The following is a 22793-nucleotide window of genomic DNA, read 5'->3' as shown; positions in this document are numbered from 1 at the left end:
TGATCAAGTGCCGCCTTGGGCTGTGAGGTTTTGGTCTCTGTAAAAAGGGGGTGCAGAGGAGTGCTAGAGCAGCATGCAATTTAATTTGCGAACCACCCCTCAGATGCTGCCGAAGAATGCTGCCCAGAGTCATTTCAGCAATGCAGCATGGCTCAGCTGGTCAAAGAGCTTGCCTTGCAAACACGTGATCCTTGGTTTAGGGCTGCTGCAAGCCTGGAAGGAGCTACTGCATGTGGCGCAGAGTGTAGCGCATTGGACTATTAATCTGCGGTTTGAGGCCATATGAAGTTTGTGGGTTTGAGTCAAAACAGATTGGTGACTTCGTGCCTTTCGTTTATCATTAAATTGCACGCTTATGCCCTCGGGCAACAGAAAGTTGTGAAAAATCTCATAAGCTGACCAGCCCGTGGACCTCTGTCCTCACTGCTGGATATTTTGATAAACTTACTCACTTGGAGTTTGATCAACTTACTCACCCTCTCAGTGCTCTGCTTGGTGCCGTGGCTTAGTTGGTTAAAGCGTGTGTCTCGTAAACAGGAGATCCTGGCTTCAAATCCCAGCGGTGCCTTTAGCATCCCTTGTGTACCTCAAGCATGTGCTTTTCTGAGATCGGACTGCAAACAGGGATAGCAAAGGCAGCAGGCAATTCCATTTCCAAATCAGATCCTGATAATGCTGATGCTCTTTTGAACAGGTTAACAGTTGCTGACAGGCTCTGTGGCACAATAGATAGCAAACTGGACTTCTAGACTGCCAGATGAGTCCATTCAAAGGTTAACTAATGGCACTTGGCCAACAAACCCATAAGCTAGCTGGCCACCCCGAATCAGTTGTCAAAAAAACTATTTTAGGCTGTGCAGAGCCTGGCCGTTGGCCTCTTATCTGGATGCTTTAATCCTCTAAGTGCCGCTCGCTGGGAGAGTGTGTGCAGGTTGGCGCTGTGGCTTAGTTGGTTAAAGCTTGTGTCGTAAATAGGACATACTGAATTCAAATCCCAGCACTGTCTTTGCTGGTAATCAAACACCACCTTGGGTTGTGTGGTTTGCTTTGCGCAATCAGGCGGTACAGAGGAGCGTCAGAGCAGCATGCGATTTCATTTGTCAACCACCCCTCAGCTGCTGCCGAAGAATTCTGACCTAAGTCAACAGTACAGCAAGGCGCCGTGGCTTAGCTGGTCAAAGCGCTTGTCTTGTAAACAGGAGATCCTGGATTCGATTCCCAGCAGTGCCTTTTAACAGGTGGCTCTGCTCTGTGGGTTCTTTCTTGGAAAGGAAGCCCTTACAGATCCTCCCCTTTTCCAACCACATACCAATTGCAGAGAGACCCACATATCTTGTCCTTCCCGCTCCCCAAATGCCAGAACTCAATTCAACGGACTGGGACAAGCCAGGAAAAAAAAGCTCCACACATGGCTCTGTGGCGCAATGGATAGCGCATTGGACTTCTAGACTGCCAGATGAGGCCATTCAAAGGTTGTGTGTTCGAGTCCCAACAGAGTCGTTACTTTTGGCATTCTGTTAATGGCGCTTGGCCAACAAACACATATGCTCTCTGGCCACCCCTCCAGAGTTATAAAACAAGTAATATGCAAGTTGGTGCTGTGGCTTAGTTGGTTAAAGCGCCTCTCTAGTAAACAGGAGATCCTGGGTTCGAATGCCAGCGGTGCCTTTGCTGGTGATCAAGTGCCGCCTTGGGCTGTGAGGTTTGGTCTCTGTAAAAGGGGGTGCAGAGGAGAGCTAGAGCAGCATGCAATTTAATTTGCGAACCACCCCTCAGATGCTGGCGAAGAATGCTGCCCAGAGTCATCTCAGCAATGCAGCATGGCTCAGCTGGTCAAAGAGCTTGCCTTGCAAACACGTGATCCTTGGTTTAGGACTGCTGCAAGCCTGGAAGGAGCTACTGCATGTGGCGCAGAGTGTAGCGCATTGGACTATTAATCTGCGGTTTGAGGCCATATGAAGTTTGTGGGTTTGAGTCAAAACAGATTGGTGACTTCTTGCCTTTCGTTTATCATTAAATTGCACGCTTATGCCCTCGGGCAACAGAAAGTTGTGAAAAATCTCATAAGCTGACCAGCCCGTGGACCTTTGTCCTCACTGCTGGATATTTTGATAAACTTACTCACTATCGGAGTGCTCTGCTTGGTGCCGTGGCTTAGTTGGTTAAAGCGTCTGTCTCGTAAACAGGAGATCCTGGGTTCAAATCCCAGCGGTGCCTTTAGCATCCCTTGTGTGCCTCAAGCATGTGCTTTTCTGAGATCGGACTGCAAACAGGGATAGCAAAGGCAGCAGGCAATTCCATTTCCAAATCAGATCCTGATAATGCTGATGCTCTTTTGAACAGGTCAACAGTTGCTGACAGGCTCTTTGGCACAATAGATAGCAAACTGGACTTCTAGACTGCCAGATGAGGGCATTCAAAGGTTAACTAATGGCACTTGGCCAACAATCCCAGAGGCTAGCTGGCCACCCCGAATCAGTTGTCAAAAAAAACATTTTGGGCTGTGCAGAGCCTGGCCGTTGGCCTCTTATCTGAATGCTTTAATCCTCTAAGTGCCGCTCCCTGGGAGAGTGTGTGCAGGTTGGCGCCGTGGCTTAGTTGGTTAAAGCTTGTGTCGTAAATAGGACATACTGAATTTAAATCCCAACACTGTCTTTGCTGGTAATCAAACACCACCTTGGGTTGTGTGGTTTGCTTTGCGCAATCATGCGGTACAGAGGAGCGTCAGAGCAGAATGCGATTTCATTTGTCAACCACCCCTCAGCTGCTGCCGAAGAATTCTGACCCAAGACAACAATACAGCAAGGTGCCGTGGCTTAGCTGGTCAAAGTGCTTGTCTTGTAAACAGGAGATCCTTGGTTCGATTCCCAGCGGTGACTTTTAACAGGTGGCTCTGCTCTGTGGGTTCTTTCTTGGAAAGGAATCCCTTACAGAACCTCCACTTTTCCAACCACATTCCAATTGCAGAGAGACCCACATATCTTGTCCTTCCCGCTCCCCAAATGCCTGAACTCAATTCAACGGACTGGCACAAGCCAGGAAAAAAAACTCCACACATGGCTATGTGGCGCAATGGATAGCGCATTGGACTTCTAGACTGCCAGATGAGGCCATTCAAAGGTTGTGGGTTCAAGTCCCACCAGAGTCGTTACTTTTGGCATTCTTTTAATGGCGCTTGGCCAACAAACACATATGCTCTCTGGCCACCCTTCCAGAGTTATAAAACAAGTTCTATGCAAGTTGGTGCTGTGGCTTAGTTGGTTAAATCGCCTCTCTAGTAAACAGGAGATCCTGGGTTTGAATCCCAGCGGTGCCTTTGCTGGTGATCAAGTGCCACCTTGGGCCGTGAGGTTTTGCTCTCTGTAAAAAGGGGTGCAGAGGAGTGCTAGAGCAGCATGCAATTTAATTTGCGAACCACCCCTCAGATGCTGCCCAGAGTCATCTCAGCAATGCAGCATGGCTCAGCTGGTCAAAGAGCTTGCCTTGCAAACATGTAATCCTTGGTTTAGGACTGCTGCAAGCCTGGAAGGAGCTACTGCATGTGGCGCAGAGTGTAGCGCATTGGACTATTAGTCTGCGGTTTGACGCCATATGAAGTTTGTGGGTTTGAGTCAAAACAGATTGGTGACTTCTGGCCTTTCATTTATCATTAAATTGCACGCTTATGCCCTCGGGCAACAGAAAGTTGTGAAAAATCTCATAAGCTGACCAGCCCGTGGACCTTTGTCCTCACTGCTGGAAATTTTGATAAACTTACTCACCATCTGAGTGCTCTGTTTGGTGCTGTGGCTTAGTTGGTTAAAGCATCAGTCTCGTAAACAGGAGATCCTGGATTCAAATCCCAGCAGTGCCTTCAGCATCCCTTGTGTGCCTCAAGCATGTGCTTTTCTGAGATCGGACTGCAAACAGGGATAGCAAAGGCAGCAGGCAATTCCATTTCCAAATCAGATCCTGATAATGCTGATGCTCTTTCGAACAGGTCAACAGTTGCTGACAGGCTCTGTGGCACAATAGATAGCAAACTGGATTTCTAGACTGCCAGATGAGGGCATTCAAAGGTTAACTAATGGCACTTGGCCAACAATCCCAGAGGCTAGCTGGCCACCCCAAATCAGTTTTGGGCTGTGCCCACATTTTGGGCTGTGCAAAGCCTGGCCGTTGGCCTCTTATCTGGATGCTTTAATCCTCTAAGTGCCGCTCCCTGGGAGAGTGTGTGCAGGTTGGCGCCGTGGCTTAGTTGGTTAAAGCTTGTGTCGTAAATAGGACATACTGAATTCAAATCCCAGCACTGTCTTTGCTGGTAATCAAACACCTCCTTGGGTTGTGTGGTTTTGCTTTGCGCAATCAGGCGGTACAGTGGAGCATCAGAGCAGCATGCGATTTTATTTGTCAACCACCCCTCAGCTGCTGCCAAAGAATTCTGACCCAAGTCAACAATGCAGCAAGGTGACGTGGCTTAGCTGGTCAAAGCGCTTGTCTTGTAAACAGGAGATCCTGGGTTCGATTCCCAGCAGTGCCTTTTAACAGGTGGCTCTGCTCTGTGGGTTCTTTCTTGGAAAGGAAGCCCTTACAGATCCTCCACTTTTCCAACCACATACCAATTGCAGAGAGACCCACATATCTTGTCCTTCCCGCTCCCCAAATGCCAGAACTCAATTCAACGGACTGGGACAAGCCAGGAAAATAAAGCTCCACACATGGCTCTGTGGCGCAATGGATAGCGCATTGGACTTCTAGACTGCCAGATGAGGCCATTCAAAGGTTGTGGGTTCGAGTCCCACCAGAGTCGTTACTTTTGGCATTCTGTTAATGGCGCTTGGCCAACAAACACATATGCTCTCTGGCCACCCCTCCAGAGTTATAAAACAAGTAATATGCAAGTTGGTGCTGTGGCTTAGTTGGTTAAAGCGCCTGTCTAGTAAACAAGAGCTCCTGGGTTCGAATGCCAGCGGTGCCTTTGCTGGTGATCAAGTGCTCCCTTGGGCTGTGAGGTTTTGGTCTCTGTAAAAAGGGGGTGCAGAGGAGTGCTAGAGCAGCATGCAATTTAATTTGCGAACCACCCCTCAGATGCTGCCGAAGAATGCTGCCCAGATTCATCTCAGCAATGCAGCATGGTTTAGCTGGTCAAAGAGCTTGCCTTGCAAACACGTGATCCTTGGTTTAGGACTGCTGCAAGCCTGGAAGGAGCTACTGCATGTGGCGCAGAGTGTAGCGCATTGGACTATTAATCTGCGGTTTGAGGCCATATGAAGTTTGTGGGTTTGAGTCAAAACAGATTGGTGACTTCTTGCCTTTCGTTTATCATTAAATTGCACGCTTATGCCCTGGGGCAACAGAAAGTTGTGAAAAATCTCATAAGCTGACCAGCCTGTGGACCTTTGTCCTCACTGCTGGATATTTAGATAAACTTACTCACTATCGGAGTGCTCTGCTTGATGCCGTGGCTTAGTTGGTTAAAGCGTGTGTCTCGTAAACAGGAGATCCTGGCTTCAAATCCCAGCGGTGCCTTTAGCATCCCTTGTGTGCCTCAAGCATGTGCTTTTCTGAGATCGGACTGCAAACAGGGATAGCAAAGGCAGCAGGCAATTCCATTTCCAAATCAGATCCTGATAATGCTGATGCTCTTTTGAACAGGTCAACAGTTGCTGACAGGCTCTGTGGCACAATAGATAGCAAACTGTACTTCTAGACTGCCAGATGAGGGCATTCAAAGGTTAACTAATGGCACTTGGCCAACAACCCCAGAGGCTAGCTGGCCACCCTGAATCAGTTGTCAAAAAAAAAAACATTTTGGGCTGTGCAAAGCCTGGCCGTTGGCCTCTTATCTGGATGCTTTAATCCTCTAAGTGCCGCTCCCAGGGAGAGTGTGTGCAGGTTGGCGCCGTGGCTTAGTTGGTTAAAGCTTGTGTCGTAAATAGGACATACTGAATTCAAATCCCAGCACTGTCTTTGCTGGTAATCAAACACCACCTTGGGTTGTGTGATTTTGCTTTGCGCAATCAGTCGGTACAGAGGAGCGTCAGAGCAGCATGTTATTTCATTTGTCAACCACCCCTCAGCTGCTGCCGAAGAATTCTGACCCAAGTCAACAATACAGCAAGGCGCCGTGGCTTAGCTGGTCAAAGCGCTTGTCTTGTAAACAGGAGATCCTGGGTTCAATTCCCAGCGGTGCCTTTTAACAGGTGGCTCTGTTCTTTCTTGGAAAGGAAGCCCTTACAGATCCTCCACTTTTCCAACCACATACCAATTGCAGAGAGACCCACATATCTTGTCCTTCCCGCTCCCCAAATGCCTGAACTCAATTCAACGGACTGGCACAAGCCAGGAGAAAAAAGCTCCACACATGGCTCTGTGGCGCAATGGACAGCGCATTGGACTTCTAGACTGCCAGATGAGGCCATTCAAAGGTTGTGGGTTCGAGTCCCACCAGAGTCGATACTTTTGGCATTCTTTTAATGGCGCTTGGCCAACAAACACATATGCTCTCTGGCCACCCCTCCAGAGTTATAAAACAAATTATATGCAAGTTGGTGCTGTAGCTTAGTTGGTTAAAGCGCCTGTCTAGTAAACAGGAGATCCTGGGTTCAAATCCCAGCGGTGCCTTTGCTGGTGATCAAGTGCCGCTTTGGGCCATGAGGTTTTGCTCTCTGTAAAAAGGGGTGCAGAGGAGTGCTAGAGCAGCATGCAATTTAATTTGCGAACCACCCCTCAGATGCTGCCGAAGAATGCTGCCCAGAGTCATCTCAGCAATGCAGCATGGCTCAGCTGGTCAAAGAGCTTGCCTTGAAAACACGTGATCCTTGGTTTAGGACTGCTGCAAGCCTGGAAGGAGCTACTGCATGTTGCGCTGAGTGTAGCGCATTGGACTATTAATCTGCGGTTTGAGGCCATATGAAGTTTGTGGGTTTGAGTCAAAACAGATTGGTGACTTCTGGCCTTTCGTTTATCATTAAATTGCACGCTTATGCCCTCGGGCAAAAGAAAGTTGTGAAAAATCTCATAAACTGACCAGCCCGTGGACCTTTGTCCTCACTGCTGGATATTTTGATAAACTTACTCACTATCGGGGTGCTCTGCTTGGTGCCGTTGCTTAGTTGGTTAAAGCGTCTGTGTCGTAAACAGGAGATCCTGGGTTCAAATCCCAGCGGTGCCTTTAGCATCCCTTGTGTGCCTCAACAATGTGCTTTTCTGAGATCGGACTGCAAACAGGGATAGCAAAGGCAGCAGGCAATTCCATTTCCAAATCAGATCCTGATAATGCTGATGCTCTTTTGAACAGGTCAACAGTTGCTGACAGGCTCTTTGGCACAATAGATAGCAAACTGGACTTCTAGACTGCCAGATGAGGGCATTCAAAGGTTAACTAATGGCACTTGGCCAACAATCCCAGAGGCTAGCTGGCCACCCCGAATCAGTTGTCAAAAAAAACATTTTGGGCTGTGCAGAGCCTGGCCGTTGGCCTCTTATCTGAATGCTTTAATCCTCTAAGTGCCGCTCCCTGGGAGAGTGTGTGCAGGTTGGCGCCGTGGCTTAGTTGGTTAAAGCTTGTGTCGTAAATAGGACATACTGAATTTAAATCCCAACACTGTCTTTGCTGGTAATCAAACACCACCTTGGGTTGTGTGGTTTGCTTTGCGCAATCATGCGGTACAGAGGAGCGTCAGAGCAGAATGCGATTTCATTTGTCAACCACCCCTCAGCTGCTGCCGAAGAATTCTGACCCAAGACAACAATACAGCAAGGTGCCGTGGCTTAGCTGGTCAAAGTGCTTGTCTTGTAAACAGGAGATCCTTGGTTCGATTCCCAGCGGTGACTTTTAACAGGTGGCTCTGCTCTGTGGGTTCTTTCTTGGAAAGGAATCCCTTACAGAACCTCCACTTTTCCAACCACATTCCAATTGAAGAGAGACCCACATATCTTGTCCTTCCCGCTCCCCAAATGCCTGAACTCAATTCAACGGACTGGCACAAGCCAGGAAAAAAAACTCCACACATGGCTATGTGGCGCAATGGATAGCGCATTGGACTTCTAGACTGCCAGATGAGGCCATTCAAAGGTTGTGGGTTCAAGTCCCACCAGAGTCGTTACTTTTGGCATTCTTTTAATGGCGCTTGGCCAACAAACACATATGCTCTCTGGCCACCCTTCCAGAGTTATAAAACAAGTTCTATGCAAGTTGGTGCTGTGGCTTAGTTGGTTAAATCGCCTCTCTAGTAAACAGGAGATCCTGGGTTTGAATCCCAGCGGTGCCTTTGCTGGTGATCAAGTGCCACCTTGGGCCGTGAGGTTTTGCTCTCTGTAAAAAGGGGTGCAGAGGAGTGCTAGAGCAGCATGCAATTTAATTTGCGAACCACCCCTCAGATGCTGCCCAGAGTCATCTCAGCAATGCAGCATGGCTCAGCTGGTCAAAGAGCTTGCCTTGCAAACATGTAATCCTTGGTTTAGGACTGCTGCAAGCCTGGAAGGAGCTACTGCATGTGGCGCAGAGTGTAGCGCATTGGACTATTAGTCTGCGGTTTGACGCCATATGAAGTTTGTGGGTTTGAGTCAAAACAGATTGGTGACTTCTGGCCTTTCATTTATCATTAAATTGCACGCTTATGCCCTCGGGCAACAGAAAGTTGTGAAAAATCTCATAAGCTGACCAGCCCGTGGACCTTTGTCCTCACTGCTGGATATTTTGATAAACTTACTCACCATCTGAGTGCTCTGTTTGGTGCTGTGGCTTAGTTGGTTAAAGCATCAGTCTCGCAAACAGGAGATCCTGGATTCAAATCCCAGCAGTGCCTTCAGCATCCCTTGTGTGCCTCAAGCATGTGCTTTTCTGAGATCGGACTGCAAACAGGGATAGCAAAGGCAGCAGGCAATTCCATTTCCAAATCAGATCCTGATAATGCTGATGCTCTTTCGAACAGGTCAACAGTTGCTGACAGGCTCTGTGGCACAATAGATAGCAAACTGGATTTCTAGACTGCCAGATGAGGGCATTCAAAGGTTAACTAATGGCACTTGGCCAACAATCCCAGAGGCTAGCTGGCCACCCCAAATCAGTTTTGGGCTGTGCCCACATTTTGGGCTGTGCAAAGCCTGGCCGTTGGCCTCTTATCTGGATGCTTTAATCCTCTAAGTGCCGCTCCCTGGGAGAGTGTGTGCAGGTAGGCGCCGTGGCTTAGTTGGTTAAAGCTTGTGTCGTAAATAGGACATACTGAATTCAAATCCCAGCACTGTCTTTGCTGGTAATCAAACACCTCCTTGGGTTGTGTGGTTTTGCTTTGCGCAATCAGGCGGTACAGTGGAGCATCAGAGCAGCATGCGATTTCATTTGTCAACCACCCCTCAGCTGCTGCCAAAGAATTCTGACCCAAGTCAACAATGCAGCAAGGTGACGTGGCTTAGCTGGTCAAAGCGCTTCTCTTGTAAACAGGAGATCCTGGGTTCGATTCCCAGCAGTGCCTTTTAACAGGTGGCTCTGCTCTGTGGGTTCTTTCTTGGAAAGGAAGCCCTTACAGATCCTCCACTTTTCCAACCACATACCAATTGCAGAGAGACCCACATATCTTGTCCTTCCCGCTCCCCAAATGCCAGAACTCAATTCAACGGACTGGGACAAGCCAGGAAAATAAAGCTCCACACATGGCTCTGTGGCGCAATGGATAGCGCATTGGACTTCTAGACTGCCAGATGAGGCCATTCAAAGGTTGTGGGTTCGAGTCCCACCAGAGTCGTTACTTTTGGCATTCTGTTAATGGCGCTTGGCCAACAAACACATATGCTCTCTGGCCACCCCTCCAGAGTTATTATGCAAGTTGGTGCTGTGGCTTAGTTGGTTAAAGCGCCTGTCTAGTAAACAAGAGCTCCTGGGTTCGAATGCCAGCGGTGCCTTTGCTGGTGATCAAGTGCTCCCTTGGGCTGTGAGGTTTTGGTCTCTGTAAAAAGGGGGTGCAGAGGAGTGCTAGAGCAGCATGCAATTTAATTTGCGAACCACCCCTCAGATGCTGCCGAAGAATGCTGCCCAGAGTCATCTCAGCAATGCAGCATGGTTTAGCTGGTCAAAGAGCTTGCCTTGCAAACACGTGATCCTTGGTTTAGGACTGCTGCAAGCCTGGAAGGAGCTACTGCATGTGGCGCAGAGTGTAGCGCATTGGACTATTAATCTGCGGTTTGAGGCCATATGAAGTTTGTGGGTTTGAGTCAAAACAGATTGGTGACTTCTTGCCTTTCGTTTATCATTAAATTGCACGCTTATGCCCTGGGGCAACAGAAAGTTGTGAAAAATCTCATAAGCTGACCAGCCCGTGGACCTTTGTCCTCACTGCTGGATATTTAGATAAACTTACTCACTATCGGAGTGCTCCGCTTAATGCCGTGGCTTAGTTGGTTAAAGCGTGTGTCTCGTAAACAGGAGATCCTGGCTTCAAATCCCAGCGGTGCCTTTAGCATCCCTTGTGTGCCTCAAGCATGTGCTTTTCTGAGATCGGACTGCAAACAGGGATAGCAAAGGCAGCAGGCAATTCCATTTCCAAATCAGATCCTGATAATGCTGATGCTCTTTTGAACAGGTCAACAGTTGCTGACAGGCTCTGTGGCACAATAGATAGCAAACTGTACTTCTAGACTGCCAGATGAGGGCATTCAAAGGTTAACTAATGGCACTTGGCCAACAACCCCAGAGGCTAGCTGGCCACCCTGAATCAGTTGTCAAAAAAAAAAACATTTTGGGCTGTGCAAAGCCTGGCCGTTGGCCTCTTATCTGGATGCTTTAATCCTCTAAGTGCCGCTCCCAGGGAGAGTGTGTGCAGGTTGGCGCCGTGGCTAAGTTGGTTAAAGCTTGTGTCGTAAATAGGACATACTGAATTCAAATCCCAGCACTGTCTTTGCTGGTAATCAAACACCACCTTGGGTTGTGTGATTTTGCTTTGCACAATCAGTCGGTACAGAGGAGCGTCAGAGCAGCATGTTATTTCATTTGTCAACCACCCCTCAGCTGCTGCCGAAGAATTCTGACCCAAGTCAACAATACAGCAAGGCGCCGTGGCTTAGCTGGTCAAAGCGCTTGTCTTGTAAACAGGAGATCCTGGGTTCAATTCCCAGCGGTGCCTTTTAACAGGTGGCTCTGTTCTTTCTTGGAAAGGAAGCCCTTACAGATCCTCCACTTTTCCAACCACATACCAATTGCAGAGAGACCCACATATCTTGTCCTTCCCGCTCCCCAAATGCCTGAACTCAATTCAACGGACTGGCACAAGCCAGGAAAAAAAGCTCCACACATGGCTCTGTGGCGCAATGGACAGCGCATTGGACTTCTAGACTGCCAGATGAGGCCATTCAAAGGTTGTGGGTTCGAGTCCCACCAGAGTCGATACTTTTGGCATTCTTTTAATGGCGCTTGGCCAACAAACACATATGCTCTCTGGCCACCCCTCCAGAGTTATAAAACAAATTATATGCAAGTTGGTGCTGTAGCTTAGTTGGTTAAAGCGCCTGTCTAGTAAACAGGAGATCCTGGGTTCAAATCCCAGCGGTGCCTTTGCTGGTGATCAAGTGCCGCTTTGGGCCATGAGGTTTTGCTCTCTGTAAAAAGGGGTGCAGAGGAGTGCTAGAGCAGCATGCAATTTAATTTGCGAACCACCCCTCAGATGCTGCCGAAGAATGCTGCCCAGAGTCATCTCAGCAATGCAGCATGGCTCAGCTGGTCAAAGAGCTTGCCTTGAAAACACGTGATCCTTGGTTTAGGACTGCTGCAAGCCTGGAAGGAGCTACTGCATGTTGCGCTGAGTGTAGCGCATTGGACTATTAATCTGCGGTTTGAGGCCATGTGAAGTTTGTGGGTTTGAGTCAAAACAGATTGGTGACTTCTGGCCTTTCGTTTATCATTAAACTGCACGCTTATGCCCTCGGGCAAAAGAAAGTTGTGAAAAATCTCATAAGCTGACCAGCCCGTGGACCTTTGTCCTCACTGCTGGATATTTTGATAAACTTACTCACTATCGGGGTGCTCTGCTTGGTGCCGTTGCTTAGTTGGTTAAAGCGTCTGTGTCGTAAACAGGAGATCCTGGGTTCAAATCCCAGCGGTGCCTTTAGCATCCCTTGTGTGCCTCAACAATGTGCTTTTCTGAGATCGGACTGCAAACAGGGATAGCAAAGGCAGCAGGCAATTCCATTTCCAAATCAGATCCTGATAATGCTGATGCTCTTTTGAACAGGTCAACAGTTGCTGACAGGCTCTTTGGCACAATAGATAGCAAACTGGACTTCTAGACTGCCAGATGAGGGCATTCAAAGGTTAACTAATGGCACTTGGCCAACAATCCCAGAGGCTAGCTGGCCACCCCGAATCAGTTGTCAAAAAAAACATTTTGGGCTGTGCAGAGCCTGGCCGTTGGCCTCTTATCTGAATGCTTTAATCCTCTAAGTGCCGCTCCCTGGGAGAGTGTGTGCAGGTTGGCGCCGTGGCTTAGTTGGTTAAAGCTTGTGTCGTAAATAGGACATACTGAATTTAAATCCCAACACTGTCTTTGCTGGTAATCAAACACCACCTTGGGTTGTGTGGTTTGCTTTGCGCAATCATGCGGTACAGAGGAGCGTCAGAGCAGAATGCGATTTCATTTGTCAACCACCCCTCAGCTGCTGCCGAAGAATTCTGACCCAAGACAACAATACAGCAAGGTGCCGTGGCTTAGCTGGTCAAAGCGCTTGTCTTGTAAACAGGAGATCCTGGATTTGATTCCCAGCGGTGCCTTTTAACGGGTGGCTCTGCTCTGTGGGTTCTTTTTTGGAAAGGAAGCCCTTACAGATCCTCCACTTTTCCAACCACATACCAATTGCAGAGAGACCCACATATCTTGTCCTTCCCACTCCCCAAATGCCTGAACTCAATTCAACGGACTGGTACAAGCCAGGAAAAGAAAGCTCCACACATGGCTCTGTGGCGCAATGGATAGCGCATTGGACTTCTAGACTGCCAGATGAGGCCATTCAAAGGTTGTGGGTTCGAGTCCCACTAGAGTCGGTACTTTTGCCATTCTGTTAATGGCACTTGGCCAACAAACACATATTCTCTCTGGCCACCCCTCCAGAGTTATAAAACTCTAAGTCTCACTTTCTTACTGGGTACATGCAAGTTGGTGCTGTGGCTTAGTTGGTTAAAGCGCCTGTCTAGTAAACAGGAGATCCTGGGTTCGAATCCCAGCTGTGCCTTTGCTGGTGATCAAGTGCTTCCTTGGGCTTTGAGGTTTTGCTCTCCGTAAAGAGGGGGTGCAGAGGAGTGCTAAAGCAGCATGCAATTTAATTTGCGAACCATGCCCTCAGATGCTGCCGAAGAATGCTGCCCAGAGTCATCTCAACAATGCAGCATGGCTCAACTGGTCAAAGAGCTTGCCTTGCAAACAAATGATCCTTGATTTAGGACTGCTGCAAGCCTGGAAGGAGCTACTGCATGTGGCGCAGAGAGTAGCGCATTGGACTAGTAGTCTGCGGTTTGAGGCAATATTAAATTTGTCGGTTTGAGTCAAAACAGATTGGTGACTTCTGGCCTTTCGTTTATCATTAAATTGCACGCTTATGCCCTCGGGCAACAGAAAGTTGTGAAAAATCTCATAAGCTGACCAGCCCTTGGACCTTTGTCCTCACCGCTGGATGTTTTGATCAACTTACTCACCCTCTCAGTGCTCTGCTTGGTGCCGTGGCTTAGTTGGTTAAAGCGTCTGTCTCGTAAACAGGAGATCCTGGGTTCAAATCCCAGCGGTGCCTTTAGAATCCCTTGTGTGCCTCAAGCATGTGCTTTTCTGAGATCGGACTGCAAACAGGGATAGCAAAGGCAGCAGGCAATTCCATTTCCAAATCAGATCCTGATAATGCTGATGCTCTTTTGAACAGGTCAACAGTTGCTGACAGGCTCTGTGGCACAATAGATAGCAAACTGGACTTCTAGACTGCCAGATGAGGGCATTCAAAGGTTAAATAATGGCACTTGGCCAACAATCCCAGAGGCTAGCTGGCCACCCCGAATCAGTTGTCAAAAAAAACATTTTGGGCTGTGCAGAGCCTGGCCGTTGGCCTCTTATCTGGATGCTTTAATCCTCTAAGTGCCGCTCCCTGGGAGAGTGTGTGCAGGTTTGCGCCGTGGCTTAGTTGGTTAAAGCTTGTGTCGTAAATAGGACAAACTGAATTTAAATCCCAGCACTGTCTTTGCTGGTAATCAAGCACCACATTGGGTTGTGTGGTTTTGCTTTGCGCAATCAGGCGGTACAGAGGAACGTCAGAGCAGCATGCAATTTCATTTGTCAACCACCTCTCAGCTGCTGCCAAAGAATTCTGACCCAAGTCAACAATGCAGCAAGGTGCCGTGGCTTAGCTGGTCAAAGTGCTTGTCTTGTAAACAGGAGATCCTGGGTTCGATTCCCAGCAGTGCCTTTTTAACAGGTGGCTCTGCTCTGTGGGTTCTTTCTTGGAAAGGAAGCCCTTACAGATCCTCCACTTTTCCAACCACATACCAATTGCAGAGAGACACACATATCTTGTCCTTCCCGCTCCCCAAATGCCAGAACTCAATTCAACGGACTGGGACAAGCCAGGAAAAAAAAGCTCCACACATGGCTCTGTGGCGCAATGGATAGCGCATTGGACTTCTAGACTGCCAGATGAGGCCATTCAAAGGTTGTGGGTTCGAGTCCCACCAGAGTCGTTACTTTTGGCATTCTGTTAATGGCGCTTGGCCAACAAACACATATGCTCTCTGGCCACCCCTCCAGAGTTATAAAACAAGTAACATGCAAGTTGGTGCTGTGGCTTAGTTGGTTAAAGCGCCTGTCTAGTAAACAGGAGATCCTAGGTTCGAATGCCAGCGGTGCCTTTGCTGGTGATCAAGTGCCGCCTTGGGCTGTGAGGTTTTGGTCTCTGTAAAAAGGGGGTGCGGAGGAGTGCTAGAGCAGCATGCAATTTAATTTGCGAACCACCCCTCAGATGCTGCCGAAGAATGCTGCCCAGAGTCAATGCAGCATGGCTCAGCTGGTCAAAGAGCTTGCCTTGCAAACACGTGATCCTTGGTTTAGGACTGCTGCAAGCCTGGAAGAAGCTACTGCATGTGGCGCAGAGTGTAGCGCATTGGACTATTAATCTGCGGTTTGAGGCCATATGAAGTTTTTGGGTTTGAGTCAAAACAGATTGGTGACTTCTTGCCTTTCGTTTATCATTAAATTGCACGCTTATGCCCTCGGGCAACAGAAAGTTGTGAAAAATCTCATAAGCTGACCAGCCCTTGGACCTCTGTCCTCACTGCTGGATATTTTGATAAACTTACTCACTATCGGAGTGCTCTGCTTGGTGCCGTGACTTAGTTGGTTAAAGCGTGTGTCTCGTAAACAGGAGATCCTGGCTTCAAATCCCAGCGGTGCCTTTAGCATCCCTTGTGTGCCTCAAGCATGTGCTTTTCTGAGATCGGACTGCAAACAGGGATAGCAAAGGCAGCAGGCAATTCCATATCCAAATCAGATCCTGATAATGCTGATGCTCTTTTGAACAGGTCAACAGTTGCTGACAGGCTCTGTGGCACAATAGATAGCAAACTGGACTTCTAGACTGCCAGATGAGGGCATTCAAAGGTTAACTAATGGTAATTGGCCAACAACCCCAGAGGCTAGCTGGCCACCCCGAATCAGTTGTCAAAAAAAAAAAACATTTTGGGCTGTGCAAACCTGGCCGTTGGCCTCTTATCTGGATGCTTTAATCCTCTAAGTGCCGCTCCCAGGGAGAGTGTGTGCAGGTTGGCGCCGTGGCTAAGTTGGTTAAAGCTTGTGTCGTAAATAGGACATACTGAATTCAAATCCCAGCACTGTCTTTGCTGGTAATCAAACACCACCTTGGGTTGTGTGGTTTTGCTTTGCGCAATCAGGCGGTACAGAGGAGCGTCAGAGCAGCATGTGATTTCATTTGTCAACCACCCCTCAGCTGCTGCCGAAGAATTCTGACCCAAGTCAACAATACAGCAAGGCGCCGTGGCTTAGCTGGTCAAAGCGCTTGTCTTGTAAACAGGAGATCCTGGGTTCAATTCCCAGTGGTACCTTTTAAAAGGTGGCTCTGTTCTTTCTTGGAAAGGAAGCCCTTACAGATCCTCCACTTTTCCAACCACATACCAATTGCAGAGAGACCCACATATCTTGTCCTTCCCGCTCCCCAAATGCCTGAACTCAATTCAACGGACTGGCACAAGCCAGGAAAAAAAAGCTCCACACATGGCTCTGTGGCGCAATGGATAGCGCATTGGACTTCTAGACTGCCAAATGAGGCCATTCAAAGGTTGTGGGTTCGAGTCCCACCAGAGTCGTTACTTTTGGCATACTTTTAATGGCGCTTGGCCAACAAACACATATGCTCTCTGGCCACCCCTCCAGAGTTATAAAACAAATTATAGGCAAGTTGGTGCTGTGGCTTAGTTGGTTAAAGCGCCTGTCTAGTAAACAGGAAATCCTGGGTTCGAATCCCAGCGGTGCCTTTGCTGGTGATCAAGTTCTGCCTTGGGCTGTGAGGTTCTGCTCTCTGTAAAAAGGGGGTGCAGAGGAGTGCTAGAGCAGCATGCAATTTAATTTGCGAACCACCCCTCAGATGCTGCCGAAGAATGCTGCCCAGAGTCATCTCAGCAATGCAGCATGGCTCAACTGGTCAAAGAGCTTGCCTTGCAAACAAATGATCCTTGATTTAGGACTGCTGCAAGCCTGGAAGGAGCTACTGCATGTGACGCAGAGAGTAGTGCATTGGACTAGTAGTCTGCGGTTTGAGGCAATATTAAATTTGTGGGTTTGAGTCAAAACAGATTGGTGACTTCTGGCCTTTCGTTTAACATTAAATTGCACGCTTATGCCCTCGGGCAACAGAAAGTTGTGAAAAATCTCATAAGCTGACCAGCCCTTGGAGCTTTGTCCTCACCGCTGGGTGTTTTGATCAACTTACCCACCCTCCCAGTGCTCTGCTTGGTGCCGTGACTTAGTTGGTTAAAGCGTCTGTCTCGTAAACAGGAGATCCTGGGTTCAAATCCCAGCGGTGCCTTTAGCATCCCTTGTGTGCCTCAAGCATGTTCTTTTCTGAGATCGGACTGCAAACAGAGATAGCAAAGGCAGCAGGCAATTCCATTTCCAAATCAGACCCTGATAATGCTGATGCTCTTTTGAAAAGGTCAACAGTTGCTGACAGGCTCTGTGGCACAATAGATAGCAAACTGGACTTCTAGACTGCCAGATGAGTCCATTCAAAGGTTAACTAATTGTACTTGGCCAACAAACCCATAGGCTAGCTGGCCACCCCGAATCAGTTGTCAAAAAAACTATTTTAGGCTGTGCAGAGCCTGGCCGTTGGCCTCTTATCTGGATGCTTTAATCCTCTAAGTGCCGCTCGCTGGGAGAGTGTGTGCAGGTTGGCGCTGTGGCTTAGTTGGTTAAAGCTTATGTCGTAAATAGGACATACTGAATTCAAATCCTAGCACTGTCTTTGCTGGTAATCAAACACCACCTTGGGTTTTGTGGTTTGCTTTGCGCAATCATGCGGTACAGAGGAGCGTCAGAGCAGAATGCGATTTCATTTGTCAACCACCCCTCAGCTGCTGCCGAAGAATTCTGACCCAAGACAACAATACAGCAAGGTGCCGTGGCTTAGCTGGTCAAAGCGCTTGTCTTGTAAACAGGAGATCCTGGATTCGATTCCCAGCGGTACCTTTTAACGGGTGGCTCTGCTCTGTGGGTTCTTTTTTGGAAAGGAAGCCCTTACAGATCCTCCACTTTTCCAACCACATACCAATTGCAGAGAGACCCACATATCTTGTCTTTCCCACTCCCCAAATGCCTGAACTCAATTCAACGGACTGGCACAAGCCAGGAAAAGAAAGCTCCACACATGGCTCTGTGGCGCAATGGATAGCGCATTGGACTTCTAGACTGCCAGATGAGGCCATTCAAAGGTTGTGGGTTCGAGTCCCACCAGAGTCGTTACTTTTGGCATTCTGTTAATGGCGCTTGGCCAACAAACACATATGCTCTCTGGCCACCCCTCCAGAGTTATAAAACAAGTAATATGCAAGTTGGTGCTGTGGCTTAGTTGGTTAAAGCGCCACTCTAGTAAACAGGAGATACTGGGTTTGAATGCCAGCGGTGCCTTTGCTGGTGATCAAGTGCCGCCTTGGGCTGTGAGGTTTGGTCTCTGTAAAAGGGGGTGCAGAGGAGTGCTAGAGCAGCATGCAATTTAATTTGCGAACCACCCCTCAGATGCTGGCGAAGAATGCTGCCCAGAGTCATCTCAGCAATGCAGCATGGCTCAGCTGGTCAAAGAGCTTGCCTTGCAAACACGTGATCCTTGGTTTAGGACTGCTGCAAGCCTGGAAGGAGCTACTGCATGTGGCGCAGAGTGTAGCGCATTGGACTATTAATCTGCGGTTTGAGGCCATATGAAGTTTGTGGGTTTGAGTCAAAACAGATTGGTGACTTCTTGCCTTTCGTTTATCATTAAATTGCACGCTTATGCACTCGGGCAACAGAAAGTTGTGAAAAATCTCATAAGCTGACCAGCCCGTGGACCTTTGTCCTCACTGCTGGATATTTTGATAAACTTACTCACTATCGGAGTGCTCTGCTTGGTGCCGTGGCTTAGTTGGTTAAAGTGTCTGTCTCGTAAACAGGAGATCCTGGGTTCAAATCCCAGCGGTGCCTTTAGCATCCCTTGTGTGCCTCAAGCATGTGCTTTTCTGAGATCGGACTGCAAACAGGGATAGCAAAGGCAGCAGGCAATTCCATTTCCAAATCAGATCCTGATAATGCTGATGCTCTTTTGAACAGGTCAACAGTTGCTGACAGGCTCTTTGGCACAATAGATAGCAAACTGGACTTCTAGACTGCCAGATGAGGGCATTCAAAGGTTAACTAATGGCACTTGGCCAACAATCCCAGAGGCTAGCTGGCCACCCCGAATCAGTTGTCAAAAAAAACATTTTGGGCTGTGCAGAGCCTGGCCGTTGGCCTCTTATCTGGATGCTTTAATCCTCTAAGTGCCGCTCCCTGGGAGAGTGTGTGCAGGTTGGCTCTTATCTGGATGCTTTAATCCTCTAAGTGCCGCTCCCTGGGAGAGTGTGTGCAGGTTTGCGCCGTGGCTTAGTTGGTTAAAGCTTGTGTCGTAAATAGGACATACTGAATTTAAATCCCAGCACTGTCTTTGCTGGTAATCAAGCACCACCTTGGGTTGTGTGGTTTTGCTTTGCGCAATCAGGCGGTACAGAGGAACGTCAGAGCAGCATGCGATTTCATTTGTCAACCACCCCTCAGCTGCTGCTGAAGAATTCTGACCCAAGACAACAATACAGCAAGGCGCAGTGGCTTAGCTGGTCAAAGCGCTTGTCTTGTAAACAGGAGATCCTGGATTCGATTCCCAACGGTGCCTTTTAACGGGTGGCTCTGCGGGTTCTTTTTTGGAAAGGAAGCCCTTACAGATCCTCCACTTTTCCAACCACATACCAATTGCAGAGAGACCCACATATCTTGTCCTTCCCACTCCCCAAATGCCTGAACTCAATTCAACGGACTGGCACAAGCCAAGAAAAAAAAGCTCCACACATGGCTCTGTGGCGCAATGGATAGCGTGTTGGACTTCTAGACTGCCAGATGAGGCCATTCAAAGGTTGTGGGTTCGAGTCCCACCAGAGTCATTACTTTTGGCATTCTGTTAATGGCGCTTGGCCAACACACACATATTCTCTCTGGCCACCCCTCCAGAGTTATAAAACTCTAAGTCTCACTTTCTTACTGGGTACATGCAAGTTGGTGCTGTGGCTTAGTTGGTTAAAGCGCCTGTCTAGTAAACAGGAGATCCTGGGTTCGAATCCCAGCAGTGCCTTTGCTGGTGATCAAGTGCCGCTGTGAGGTTTTGCTCTCTGTAAAAAGGGGGTGCAGAGGAGTGCTAGAGCAGCATGCAATTTAATTTGCAAACCACCCCTCAGATGCTGCCGAAGAATGCTGCCCAGAGTCATCTCAGCAATGCAGCATGGCTCAGCTGGTCAAAGAGCTTGCCTTGAAAACACGTGATCCTTGGTTTAGGACTGCTGCAAGCCTGGAAGGAGCTACTGCATGTTGCGCTGAGTGTAGCGCATTGGACTATTAATCTGCGGTTTGAGGCCATATGAAGTTTGTGGGTTTGAGTCAAAACAGATTGGTGACTTCTGGCCTTTCGTTTATCATTAAATTGCACGCTTATGCCCTCGGGCAACAGAAAGTTGTGAAAAATCTCATAAGCTGACCAGCCCGTGGACCTTTGTCCTCACTGCTGGATATTTTGATAAACTTACTCACTATCAGGTTGCTCTACTTGGTGCCGTGGCTTAGTTGGTTAAAGCGTCTGTCTCGTAAACAGGAGATCCTGGGTTCAAATCCCAGTGGTCCCTTTAGCATCCCTTGTGTGCCTCAACAATGTACTTTTCTGAGATCGGACTGCAAACAGGGATAGCAAAGGCAGCAGGCAATTCCATTTCCAAATCATATCCTGATAATGCTGATGCTCTTTTGAACAGGTCAACAGTTGCTGACAGGCTCTTTGGCACAATAGATAGCAAACTGGACTTCTAGACTGCCAGATGAGGGCATTCAAAGGTTAACTAATGGCACTTGGCCAACAATCCCAGAGGCTAGCTGGCCACCCCGAATCAGTTGTCAAAAAAAACATTTTGGGCTGTGCAGAGCCTGGCCGTTGGCCTCTTATCTGGATGATTTAATCCTCTAAGTGCCGCTCCCTGGGAGAGTGTGTGCAGGTTGGCGCCGTGGCTTAGTTGGTTAAAGCTTGTGTCGTAAATAGGACATACTGAATTTAAATCCCAGCACTGTCTTTGCTGGTAATCAAGCACCACCTTGGGTTGTATGGTTTTGCTTTGCGCAATCAGGCGGTACAGAGGAGCGTCAGAGCAGCATGCGATTTCATTTGTCAACCACCCCTCAGCTGCTGCTGAAGAATTCTGACCCAAGACAACAATACAGCAAGGCGCAGTGGCTTAGCTGGTCAAAGCGCTTGTCGTGTAAACAGGAGATCCTGGGTTCGATTCCCAGCGGTGCCTTTTAACAGGTGGCTCTGCTCTGTGGGTTCTTTCTTGGAAAGGAAGCTCTTACAGATCCTCCACTTTTCCAACCACATACCAATTGCAGAGAGACCCACATATCTTGTCCTTCCCGCTCCCCGAATGCCTGAACTCAATTCAACGGACTGGCACAAGCCAGGAAAAAAAAAGCTCCACAAATGGCTCTGTGGCGCAATGGATAGCGCATTGGACTTCTAGACTGCCAGATGAGGCCATTCAAAGGTTGTGGGTTCGAGTCCCACCATAGTTGTTACTTTTGCCATTCTGTTAATGGCGCTTGGCCAACAAACACATAAGCTCTCTGGCCACCCCTCCAGAGTCATAAAACAAATTATATGCAAGTTGGTGCTGTGGCTTAGTTGGTTAAAGCGCCTGTCTAGTAAACAGGAGATCCTGGGTTCGAATGCCAGCGGTGCCTTTTAACAGGTGGCTCTGCTCTGTGGGTTCTTTCTTGGAAAGGAAGCTCTTACAGATCCTCCACTTTTCCAACCACATACCAATTGCAGAGAGACCCACATATCTTGTCCTTCCCGCTCCCCAAATGCCTGAACTCAATTCAACGAACTGGCACAAGCCAGGAAAAGGCGCTCCACACATGGCTCTGTGGCGCAATGGATAGCGCATTGGACTTCTAGACTGCCAGATGAGGCCATTCAAAGGTTGTGGGTTCGAGTCCCACCAGAGTCATTACTTTTGGCATTCTGTTAATGGCGCTTCACCAACAAACACATATGCTCTCTGGCCACCCCTCCAGTTATACAACTCTAAGTATTACTTTCTTACTGGGTACATGCAAGTTGGTGTTGTGGCTTAGTTGGTTAAAGCGCCTGTCTAGTAAACAGGAGATCCTGGGTTCGAATCCCAGCAGTGCCTTTGCTGGTGATCAAGTGCTTCCTTGGGCTTTGAGGTTTTGCTCTCCGTAAAAAGGGGGTGCATAGGAGTGCTAAAGCAGCCTGCAATTTAATTTGCGAACCATGCCCTCAGATGCTGCCGAAGAATGCTGCCCAGAGTCATCTCAACAATGCAGCATGGCTCAACTGGTCAAAGAGCTTGCCTTGCAAACAAATGATCCTTGATTTAGGACTGCTGCAAGCCTGGAAGGAGCTACTGCATGTGGCGCAGAGAGTAGCGCACTGGACTAGTAGTCTGCGGTTTGAGGCAATATTAAATTTGTGGGTTTGAGTCAAAACAGATTGGTGACTTCTGGCCTTTCGTTTATCATTAAATTGCACGCTTATGCCCTCGGGCAACAGAAAGTTTTGAAAAATCTCATAAGCTGACCAGCCCTTGGAGCTTTGTCCTCACCGCTGGGTGTTTTGATCAACTTACTCACCCTCCCAGTGCTCTGCTTGGTGCCGTGGCTTAGTTGGTTAAAGCGTCTGTCTCGTAAACAGGAGATCCTGGGTTCAAATCCCAGCGGTGCCTTTAGCATCCCTTGTGTGCCTCAAGCATGTTCTTTTCTGAGATCGGACTGCAAACAGAGATAGCAAAGGCAGCAGGCAATTCCATTTCCAAATCAGACCCTGATAATGCTGATGCTCCTTTGAACAGGTCAACAGTTGCTGACAGGCTCTGTGGCACAATAGATAGCAAACTGGACTTCTAGACTGCCAGGTGAGTCCATTCAAAGGTTAACTAATTGCACTTGGCCAACAAACCCATAGGCTAGCTGGCCACCCGAATCAGTTGTCAAAAAAAC

The 22793-nt window shown here is 48.4% G+C and overlaps 44 non-coding genes across 44 annotated transcripts; all 44 read left to right on the top strand.

The window, feature by feature from the left end:
- The first annotated feature begins 494 nt into the window (after nt 1–494).
- trnat-cgu (transfer RNA threonine (anticodon CGU)) lies at nt 495–568 on the top strand. The gene has a single exon. It is a non-coding gene; the product is annotated as a tRNA-Thr (tRNA).
- A 588-nt stretch (nt 569–1156) lies between these two features.
- Nucleotides 1157–1230, top strand: trnat-ugu (transfer RNA threonine (anticodon UGU)). The gene has a single exon. It is a non-coding gene; the product is annotated as a tRNA-Thr (tRNA).
- Nucleotides 1231–1594: 364 nt separating this feature from the next.
- Nucleotides 1595–1668, top strand: trnat-agu (transfer RNA threonine (anticodon AGU)). Its single transcript has one exon. It is a non-coding gene; the product is annotated as a tRNA-Thr (tRNA).
- Nucleotides 1669–2143: 475 nt separating this feature from the next.
- On the top strand, nt 2144–2217 carry trnat-cgu (transfer RNA threonine (anticodon CGU)). Its single transcript has one exon. It is a non-coding gene; the product is annotated as a tRNA-Thr (tRNA).
- Nucleotides 2218–3058: 841 nt separating this feature from the next.
- Nucleotides 3059–3148, top strand: trnar-ucu (transfer RNA arginine (anticodon UCU)). Its single transcript is given in 2 exon segments — nt 3059–3095; nt 3113–3148. It is a non-coding gene; the product is annotated as a tRNA-Arg (tRNA).
- A 631-nt stretch (nt 3149–3779) lies between these two features.
- trnat-cgu (transfer RNA threonine (anticodon CGU)) lies at nt 3780–3853 on the top strand. The gene has a single exon. It is a non-coding gene; the product is annotated as a tRNA-Thr (tRNA).
- A 592-nt stretch (nt 3854–4445) lies between these two features.
- On the top strand, nt 4446–4519 carry trnat-ugu (transfer RNA threonine (anticodon UGU)). The gene has a single exon. It is a non-coding gene; the product is annotated as a tRNA-Thr (tRNA).
- Nucleotides 4520–4699: 180 nt separating this feature from the next.
- trnar-ucu (transfer RNA arginine (anticodon UCU)) lies at nt 4700–4789 on the top strand. Its single transcript is given in 2 exon segments — nt 4700–4736; nt 4754–4789. It is a non-coding gene; the product is annotated as a tRNA-Arg (tRNA).
- A 94-nt stretch (nt 4790–4883) lies between these two features.
- Nucleotides 4884–4957, top strand: trnat-agu (transfer RNA threonine (anticodon AGU)). The gene has a single exon. It is a non-coding gene; the product is annotated as a tRNA-Thr (tRNA).
- A 1143-nt stretch (nt 4958–6100) lies between these two features.
- On the top strand, nt 6101–6174 carry trnat-ugu (transfer RNA threonine (anticodon UGU)). Its single transcript has one exon. It is a non-coding gene; the product is annotated as a tRNA-Thr (tRNA).
- Nucleotides 6175–6345: 171 nt separating this feature from the next.
- On the top strand, nt 6346–6435 carry trnar-ucu (transfer RNA arginine (anticodon UCU)). Its single transcript is given in 2 exon segments — nt 6346–6382; nt 6400–6435. It is a non-coding gene; the product is annotated as a tRNA-Arg (tRNA).
- Nucleotides 6436–6529: 94 nt separating this feature from the next.
- On the top strand, nt 6530–6603 carry trnat-agu (transfer RNA threonine (anticodon AGU)). Its single transcript has one exon. It is a non-coding gene; the product is annotated as a tRNA-Thr (tRNA).
- A 476-nt stretch (nt 6604–7079) lies between these two features.
- Nucleotides 7080–7153, top strand: trnat-cgu (transfer RNA threonine (anticodon CGU)). The gene has a single exon. It is a non-coding gene; the product is annotated as a tRNA-Thr (tRNA).
- An 841-nt stretch (nt 7154–7994) lies between these two features.
- Nucleotides 7995–8084, top strand: trnar-ucu (transfer RNA arginine (anticodon UCU)). Its single transcript is given in 2 exon segments — nt 7995–8031; nt 8049–8084. It is a non-coding gene; the product is annotated as a tRNA-Arg (tRNA).
- Nucleotides 8085–8715: 631 nt separating this feature from the next.
- On the top strand, nt 8716–8789 carry trnaa-cgc (transfer RNA alanine (anticodon CGC)). Its single transcript has one exon. It is a non-coding gene; the product is annotated as a tRNA-Ala (tRNA).
- An 846-nt stretch (nt 8790–9635) lies between these two features.
- On the top strand, nt 9636–9725 carry trnar-ucu (transfer RNA arginine (anticodon UCU)). The gene is given in 2 exon segments: nt 9636–9672; nt 9690–9725. It is a non-coding gene; the product is annotated as a tRNA-Arg (tRNA).
- Nucleotides 9726–9808: 83 nt separating this feature from the next.
- trnat-agu (transfer RNA threonine (anticodon AGU)) lies at nt 9809–9882 on the top strand. Its single transcript has one exon. It is a non-coding gene; the product is annotated as a tRNA-Thr (tRNA).
- A 1143-nt stretch (nt 9883–11025) lies between these two features.
- On the top strand, nt 11026–11099 carry trnat-ugu (transfer RNA threonine (anticodon UGU)). Its single transcript has one exon. It is a non-coding gene; the product is annotated as a tRNA-Thr (tRNA).
- A 170-nt stretch (nt 11100–11269) lies between these two features.
- On the top strand, nt 11270–11359 carry trnar-ucu (transfer RNA arginine (anticodon UCU)). The gene is given in 2 exon segments: nt 11270–11306; nt 11324–11359. It is a non-coding gene; the product is annotated as a tRNA-Arg (tRNA).
- Nucleotides 11360–11453: 94 nt separating this feature from the next.
- On the top strand, nt 11454–11527 carry trnat-agu (transfer RNA threonine (anticodon AGU)). The gene has a single exon. It is a non-coding gene; the product is annotated as a tRNA-Thr (tRNA).
- A 476-nt stretch (nt 11528–12003) lies between these two features.
- trnat-cgu (transfer RNA threonine (anticodon CGU)) lies at nt 12004–12077 on the top strand. The gene has a single exon. It is a non-coding gene; the product is annotated as a tRNA-Thr (tRNA).
- Nucleotides 12078–12665: 588 nt separating this feature from the next.
- Nucleotides 12666–12739, top strand: trnat-ugu (transfer RNA threonine (anticodon UGU)). Its single transcript has one exon. It is a non-coding gene; the product is annotated as a tRNA-Thr (tRNA).
- Nucleotides 12740–12919: 180 nt separating this feature from the next.
- On the top strand, nt 12920–13009 carry trnar-ucu (transfer RNA arginine (anticodon UCU)). Its single transcript is given in 2 exon segments — nt 12920–12956; nt 12974–13009. It is a non-coding gene; the product is annotated as a tRNA-Arg (tRNA).
- A 114-nt stretch (nt 13010–13123) lies between these two features.
- trnat-agu (transfer RNA threonine (anticodon AGU)) lies at nt 13124–13197 on the top strand. The gene has a single exon. It is a non-coding gene; the product is annotated as a tRNA-Thr (tRNA).
- A 478-nt stretch (nt 13198–13675) lies between these two features.
- On the top strand, nt 13676–13749 carry trnat-cgu (transfer RNA threonine (anticodon CGU)). Its single transcript has one exon. It is a non-coding gene; the product is annotated as a tRNA-Thr (tRNA).
- A 589-nt stretch (nt 13750–14338) lies between these two features.
- Nucleotides 14339–14412, top strand: trnat-ugu (transfer RNA threonine (anticodon UGU)). Its single transcript has one exon. It is a non-coding gene; the product is annotated as a tRNA-Thr (tRNA).
- Nucleotides 14413–14593: 181 nt separating this feature from the next.
- Nucleotides 14594–14683, top strand: trnar-ucu (transfer RNA arginine (anticodon UCU)). The gene is given in 2 exon segments: nt 14594–14630; nt 14648–14683. It is a non-coding gene; the product is annotated as a tRNA-Arg (tRNA).
- Nucleotides 14684–14777: 94 nt separating this feature from the next.
- Nucleotides 14778–14851, top strand: trnat-agu (transfer RNA threonine (anticodon AGU)). The gene has a single exon. It is a non-coding gene; the product is annotated as a tRNA-Thr (tRNA).
- Nucleotides 14852–15986: 1135 nt separating this feature from the next.
- On the top strand, nt 15987–16060 carry trnat-ugu (transfer RNA threonine (anticodon UGU)). The gene has a single exon. It is a non-coding gene; the product is annotated as a tRNA-Thr (tRNA).
- A 171-nt stretch (nt 16061–16231) lies between these two features.
- Nucleotides 16232–16321, top strand: trnar-ucu (transfer RNA arginine (anticodon UCU)). The gene is given in 2 exon segments: nt 16232–16268; nt 16286–16321. It is a non-coding gene; the product is annotated as a tRNA-Arg (tRNA).
- Nucleotides 16322–16415: 94 nt separating this feature from the next.
- On the top strand, nt 16416–16489 carry trnat-agu (transfer RNA threonine (anticodon AGU)). The gene has a single exon. It is a non-coding gene; the product is annotated as a tRNA-Thr (tRNA).
- Nucleotides 16490–16966: 477 nt separating this feature from the next.
- trnat-cgu (transfer RNA threonine (anticodon CGU)) lies at nt 16967–17040 on the top strand. Its single transcript has one exon. It is a non-coding gene; the product is annotated as a tRNA-Thr (tRNA).
- Nucleotides 17041–17628: 588 nt separating this feature from the next.
- Nucleotides 17629–17702, top strand: trnat-ugu (transfer RNA threonine (anticodon UGU)). The gene has a single exon. It is a non-coding gene; the product is annotated as a tRNA-Thr (tRNA).
- A 180-nt stretch (nt 17703–17882) lies between these two features.
- Nucleotides 17883–17972, top strand: trnar-ucu (transfer RNA arginine (anticodon UCU)). The gene is given in 2 exon segments: nt 17883–17919; nt 17937–17972. It is a non-coding gene; the product is annotated as a tRNA-Arg (tRNA).
- A 643-nt stretch (nt 17973–18615) lies between these two features.
- On the top strand, nt 18616–18689 carry trnat-cgu (transfer RNA threonine (anticodon CGU)). The gene has a single exon. It is a non-coding gene; the product is annotated as a tRNA-Thr (tRNA).
- Nucleotides 18690–19588: 899 nt separating this feature from the next.
- Nucleotides 19589–19678, top strand: trnar-ucu (transfer RNA arginine (anticodon UCU)). The gene is given in 2 exon segments: nt 19589–19625; nt 19643–19678. It is a non-coding gene; the product is annotated as a tRNA-Arg (tRNA).
- A 114-nt stretch (nt 19679–19792) lies between these two features.
- Nucleotides 19793–19866, top strand: trnat-agu (transfer RNA threonine (anticodon AGU)). Its single transcript has one exon. It is a non-coding gene; the product is annotated as a tRNA-Thr (tRNA).
- A 470-nt stretch (nt 19867–20336) lies between these two features.
- Nucleotides 20337–20410, top strand: trnat-cgu (transfer RNA threonine (anticodon CGU)). The gene has a single exon. It is a non-coding gene; the product is annotated as a tRNA-Thr (tRNA).
- Nucleotides 20411–20999: 589 nt separating this feature from the next.
- Nucleotides 21000–21073, top strand: trnat-ugu (transfer RNA threonine (anticodon UGU)). Its single transcript has one exon. It is a non-coding gene; the product is annotated as a tRNA-Thr (tRNA).
- Nucleotides 21074–21254: 181 nt separating this feature from the next.
- trnar-ucu (transfer RNA arginine (anticodon UCU)) lies at nt 21255–21344 on the top strand. Its single transcript is given in 2 exon segments — nt 21255–21291; nt 21309–21344. It is a non-coding gene; the product is annotated as a tRNA-Arg (tRNA).
- Nucleotides 21345–21438: 94 nt separating this feature from the next.
- Nucleotides 21439–21512, top strand: trnat-agu (transfer RNA threonine (anticodon AGU)). The gene has a single exon. It is a non-coding gene; the product is annotated as a tRNA-Thr (tRNA).
- Nucleotides 21513–21691: 179 nt separating this feature from the next.
- On the top strand, nt 21692–21781 carry trnar-ucu (transfer RNA arginine (anticodon UCU)). Its single transcript is given in 2 exon segments — nt 21692–21728; nt 21746–21781. It is a non-coding gene; the product is annotated as a tRNA-Arg (tRNA).
- Nucleotides 21782–21893: 112 nt separating this feature from the next.
- On the top strand, nt 21894–21967 carry trnat-agu (transfer RNA threonine (anticodon AGU)). Its single transcript has one exon. It is a non-coding gene; the product is annotated as a tRNA-Thr (tRNA).
- Nucleotides 21968–22445: 478 nt separating this feature from the next.
- Nucleotides 22446–22519, top strand: trnat-cgu (transfer RNA threonine (anticodon CGU)). The gene has a single exon. It is a non-coding gene; the product is annotated as a tRNA-Thr (tRNA).
- Nucleotides 22520–22793: the final 274 nt, after the last annotated feature.

The sequence above is a fragment of the Carassius carassius genome, chromosome 28 (assembly GCF_963082965.1).
Source record: "Carassius carassius chromosome 28, fCarCar2.1, whole genome shotgun sequence".
NCBI lineage: Eukaryota > Metazoa > Chordata > Actinopteri > Cypriniformes > Cyprinidae > Carassius > Carassius carassius.
The sequence above is the reverse complement of the archived record's forward strand: the minus strand, read 5'-3'. Positions and strand labels throughout refer to the sequence as shown.